This window comes from Vicia villosa, linkage group LG2 (assembly GCF_029867415.1).
Source record: "Vicia villosa cultivar HV-30 ecotype Madison, WI linkage group LG2, Vvil1.0, whole genome shotgun sequence".
NCBI lineage: Eukaryota > Viridiplantae > Streptophyta > Magnoliopsida > Fabales > Fabaceae > Vicia > Vicia villosa.
The window spans coordinates 116,000,169-116,006,168 of NC_081181.1; positions in this window are offsets into that span (position 1 = coordinate 116,000,169).

Sequence of the window (6,000 nt, forward strand, 5' to 3'; positions counted from 1 at the left end):
TTTCTGTTTAAGATATTCTCTAAGTTTTGATACATCCAGAATTGAACTGACAATATTTCGAGGTATGTGTCGTGTTATCGAAAACCTGATAATATGTTTTAAAGTTTGTTCTTGATTAATCCTACTTAAAGTATGAGTGTGAATTCAAATAACAACATGCTGGAAGTTTTTTTAGAGTTAAAAGAAAGAAACAAGGAGCTTCTTCTAAGTGACGTACTCTTCCAAGGTTATCGTAAAAAGAAGACGAAGGTAGTTTGTGACTATTGGCTAAGTTCTCTGAAGTTTCAACAATTACAATCAAGGATAGAAATGTGTTCCTCGAAGTGTTAATAATTGTCAAAGAGTTTAATTAGTTATTTGAGATTGACAATATGTGTCAATCAATAATAGTTGAAATAATCAAAGTTCAAGTCCATATAAAGCCTTGTGAATGAGAGTTTGATAGTTTTTTTTTTTAGACTTGCAAGAGGAGTTGTATCCAATTAGTGTATGATTTTCGCTTATGATATTCTAGTTGTTGATTACTTGCAATTTTCGTGTGTAGCAAATTAAGCCTAGGTGGTCTAATTTGGTATGATTGTTCTAACCCTCCTTTATTTCTTTTTGTGTATACATGTGATAATTATTTGTGTGTTAGATGTGTTATCTGTTTGAAATGTATATGTGTATGTTTATGTGTATGTGATATGTTTGTGCATTTCATTTCGTAATCATTCAATGCATCAATTTAAATTTTAGAGTGAAGACCCATTTTGGTCCCTCACAAATATTACAAGAGTCAAATTAGTCCCTCACAAAAAAATTGACCCAACTTAATCCCTTACAAAATTTAACCGAATCATATTAGTCCTTCTGTTAATATTTTTATCAAATCATTTTTTTCTAGTTTTAAACCGTGACTGGACTGCCACGTTGGATTTTATTTATTTTTCATTTTTTAAATACTAAATTGATTTTTATTTTTAATTTCATTTTTAAACAATTATAAATTAATAATATAAAAAAACCAAAACTGTTTCTTATAAGGAGTTGAACTCAGGCCCACGTGGTTAATTTTAAACAATTCTAAATTTAAAATAAAAAACACAAAATTTATATCAATATGGTCTCGAACCTAAGTCTCTTCAGATGATTAAATGACAGTCAATTTAATACAATAGAAATTGATTTGTCTATTTGTAAATGATAGTCACTTTACTAACAATAGAAATTGATTTGTCTAGTTGTTATTGATAGTCACTTTACTAACCGTAGGAATTGATTTGTCTAGTTGTAAATGATAATCACTTTATTAACAATAGAAATTGATTTATCTAGTTGTAAATGATAATCACTTTACTAACATTAGAAATTGATTTGTCTTGTTGTAAATAATAGTTGCTTTACTAACAATAGAAATTGATTTTTCTAGTTGTCAATGATAGTCACTTTATTAGCAATAGAAATTGATTTGTCTAGTTGTAAAGTGAAAATCATTTAACTTGAAGGGACTTGGATTTGAGACCCCATAGGTAAAAATTTATGTATAGAATTTGTTAATGTTAGTAGAAATCATGGAAATTACTTGTTTAAAAATTACTTTATAAAAAATAATTTTGGCTTTTTTGATATTATTCATTGATAACTGTTTCAAAATGAAATTAAAAATAAAAATTAATTTAGTATTTAAAAAAAATCTAACATGTTAGTCCAGTCACGGTTTAGAAGTATGAAAAGAACCGGTTTAGAAGTAGAAAAAACCGATTTGAGAAAAAATATTAGCAGAAGGACTAATATGATCCGGTTAAATTTTGTAAGCGATTAAGTTGGGTCAATTTTTTTGTGAGGGACTAATTTGACTCGTGTAATATTTGTGAGGGACTAAAATGGGTCTTCACTCTAAATTTTATTTCGCATGTTCATGGTATTTACATGTGAATCATTCATTCATGCATCACCATTTATTTCAATCATCAAAAACCATTTTGCATTAAATTGAAGTTATTTATCATTAACATGATCATTAAAACCTTTTCTCATGAATTAATTTTTCTTTAAATTTTTTTCAAAAATTTACTTCTTGATTTGAGTCAGCCTTTTAACTTGATTTGAATCACAATTCTGGAAGTTATGGCGTTTTGGGGATGTTTAATTTAATTCGAGTCAGAATTTGCTCTTGATTCGAATCAAAGTGTTTTTTCACTAAAATAAAAACCCTTGATTCGAATCATAGTTACTACTTGATTCTAATCACGAACCTAAAAATCACGTTATTTTTAATTAGTTCCATTTTTCATTTCACGTCTCTTTATTCATCTCACTTCAAAACCCTTCATCTCATAAAAACCCATTTTCACTAAAATCATATCAACACCCGTTCATCATCAATCTTCATTAACATTCATCTCATATCACCATCTCTCTCAATGATCTCCATCAAACCCTTTTTCACTCAACCTCATTCACATGTCTTCAAGCCCCCCACAAAAGAATTTTTCACAAAAGCAAAGGGGCAAAAGAAAAGTTTTATTTTCCATCCAATCTCCTCCCATTCCAAAGAAACCAAGAAGAAAATTGCAAGAGGCCGGTGACTAGGGGTGGCAAAACGGGCTCGGACCGCGGGAAAAGCCCGTTTTGCCCGCATTTTTTCGCGGGGCGGGACAAGGTTTTAGGCCCGCTCTCTTTAATGTGCCCTGTAACAGCCCGATTTTATTAGTATTTTTATTAATTATATTAGTAATTATACTATTTGGTGTTTTTAATAATTATTTATTTAGTTATTATGTGATGTAATAATCATTTGAATATTTGATTATGTATGTAATTGTGCTATTTAGGTTAATTGAGTTATTAGAATGATATAACTAATTGGGCCTAAGTGTTATAATTATGATACTAGAAAGATTGTGGGTTAAGCCCAAATAAGAAAAGAGGGATAGTAAGAGAGTTAGGGTTTTAGAGAGTTGTTTCATAACATTAATTTTGGAGAAAGAGGCAAAAGAGAAAGAGAAAAGAATAGAAGAGAGAAGAGAATAGGGGATTTGTAGATTTTCATCAAGAGGGTGGATTTGAACTAGAGGTAAGGGTTAGAATCCAAGTTCTTATAGATTATATGATTGGGTAATGTGTTGTGTATGTATTCTCTTCATTTTTGCCATTTCATGAAAACATAGAAAAGTTAGTGTTTATGCTAATTTCTATGAATTTGTATGATTAAACATGACTTTGATGATGAATGTTGTTTAATAATGATTAATACTAGTTGTATTTGATGTTTATTGATGTTTGGAAGTGATTTGGAGTGGTGGGTGTGTGATTTCGCAATTTTGTGTTTGCTGTTATTTTTCAGCATAATCGCACGTCCGCTAAGCGGATGCTGTTTGTTTTTGAAAAATAAAGAAGGCTCGCTAAGCGGACCCAACCCGCTAAGCGGAGCTCGGTTTGTATTTCGCTTCTGCCTATCGCCGCTTGAAGCGGGGTTGTTGAATTTTTATTTCCATAAGCCCGCTTGATGGCTGCTAAGCGGACATAGCTGTATGAAACTTTTCCAAACTTTGAAGTGTTGTATCTTTTGATCCGTAACTACTTTTTATGTGTCGTTTGAAGCATATTGAAGCTTAAATAATTGTCTATATGATAGAGTAGGATTGGTTGACAATTGTTTAATTTAATTATGATGTTAATTAAGAATAACATGTAATTATGTGTGTATGTTATGGATGAATTGTGTATGATCAATGTTCATGGATGCATTATGTGATGTTAATGTAATGAATTATGTAATTGATTTGCTAAATACTAGTTGATGTGGAATAGCTTAAATTTGATGTTAATATATGGATAACACGTGGTTACTTATGTGTGCATTATGAATTAATGACTTGTGGCTAATATTCATAGATGTGTTAAGTGATGTGATATCCATGATATGTTGGAACGAATATATATATATATATATATATATATACTATTTGAATGTGTCTTGTTGATAATGATCATTTAAATTTGTATGTATCGAGATGTGGATTGAATAAATGTTAATGCTAGACTTGAATACGTGATTGATTTATGTATGTTAAGTGATGCATTGTTTGGAAGTGAAATCATGTTGTGTAATGTTGTGCAAAGTTGGAAAGATGTGATTGTGTAGTTTAAGAGATAGAGAGATTGTGTTAAATGCATGAGTCTTGTTTTGTTGCACACGTACACAAGCATGAGTCTTTGAAAGTGGCAATGTTGGGTAATCTCACGAAGGTTATTTACTTGTCACAAATCTAGCGCCAAATGAGATTTGAAAGCTTAACGCAGAGTGAGGCTTTTGAGGTGGTTATCTAGTCTATAGAGGAAAGACAATCGGCATAACCGGAAATGATAACTGATGGGATCCACATGCATATTGCAATGAGTCACACTTGATTCGCACGTGTCAGTGTGAAATGTTATTGTTGGTGTGATTTATGTGATATGAATTGTGTGGAATGATGTTGTTGGATATGCATATATGTGGATTTGGTGATTCATTTGATATGAATGGTTGTTGGGTTATGAATTTGATATATGTGATTGAAACATATGTGATGTAGATGTGAATTTATATGTACTAATGATATATGTATAGATGTGGATATGTGAATCATGTTTGATCGCTTAGAATTGAATGAGCTAAGTAGTATGACATGAACATGGGAATCTTAATATATTATATATGGATTGTTATTTTGAGGAGAGTGATGAATTGTGAAATGTATGCTCGTTTATGTTTGCATTTCCCATTATTATGTTTTCTATAATAATTTGAATTCTCACCCTTCTGTTTGAATGTTATCCTTTGTTGGTAACGCGCGGGTTTTCGAGGACAGTGGTGCTTCAAAGGAGGCTTAGCTTAGAGATTTAGATCTCTTGTAGAGTGTCGTGACTAAGTAGTCATTTGTGCTTTGGTCATATGTAACACATCGGATTTGGGTTTATACTTTTATGACTCGATGTTATGAGATATTTGTTTACTCATATTATATTCCGTATTTGATTATGTTATTTTGTTGATGAGTGGCCTTGAGCCGAGATGTTGAGACATGGTGGATGATGTATGGGAATCATCCGATTTTACCATTTATTTGATGAGATGATTATTCCGCTGTGGTTTTGCATGTTGTTAAAATCCCGTGTTATTTGGAAATGACCATTGCATGTTTAAAGATAAAATGTTGTTTTATTTTGAAATATGTGTAACGCCCTCGTGAGATGCATGCTTCTTTACTCTAATTTATGCAAATGTATGCCTTATTTGTTTAGTATATAATTGGGGGTGTTACATGCCCGTCCCGCCCCGCCCCGTTTTTTTGCAGGCTTTTGCGGACATGAGTTTTTTCATACAATTTTACTATTTTTAGGCCAATAAGGTTCAATGCCCGCGGGCTTTTCCCGCCCCGCCCTCACTTTTTGGCGGGGCGGGGCAAGGTTTTAGACTCACACTCTCAAATATGCCCGCCCCGTCCCGTTTTTTCGCGGGCTTTTGCATGACAGGCCTAAACGGGGCGGACATGTCCGTTTGCCACCCAAACTAGTGACTCATCTGATACAAGAATTAAGAAAAAGCATTACTACAAATAACGCTTCTAACGTCGAACACGAAATGCATTTTACCTCGGCAATAGAATCGAGGTAAATAAGGTCGTCATAAAAAGTAAAGCCTTATCACCTCGGTGATTAAAACACCGAGGTAAAGGTTCATTATCGTATGGGTTTGAACCTCAGTTTCTGCACTTTTATTATTTACAAAAACTAGCGCATTTTTTATCTCGATTTATCATAAAAATCGAGGCGTCCTTAGTTTTTTTTTAATAAATCTCATTACAGTGTTTACCATAATATTACATTTTTTAATAAAATTCATTATAGTGTTTACCCAGAATGTTACATTAATTATCCATGAAGATCATATGTTGGATCTACAATTCCTTGATATCATGGGGAAGATAAAATACTAGGAAACTATTTTTTCAAATCAAAACAAAATGGGTT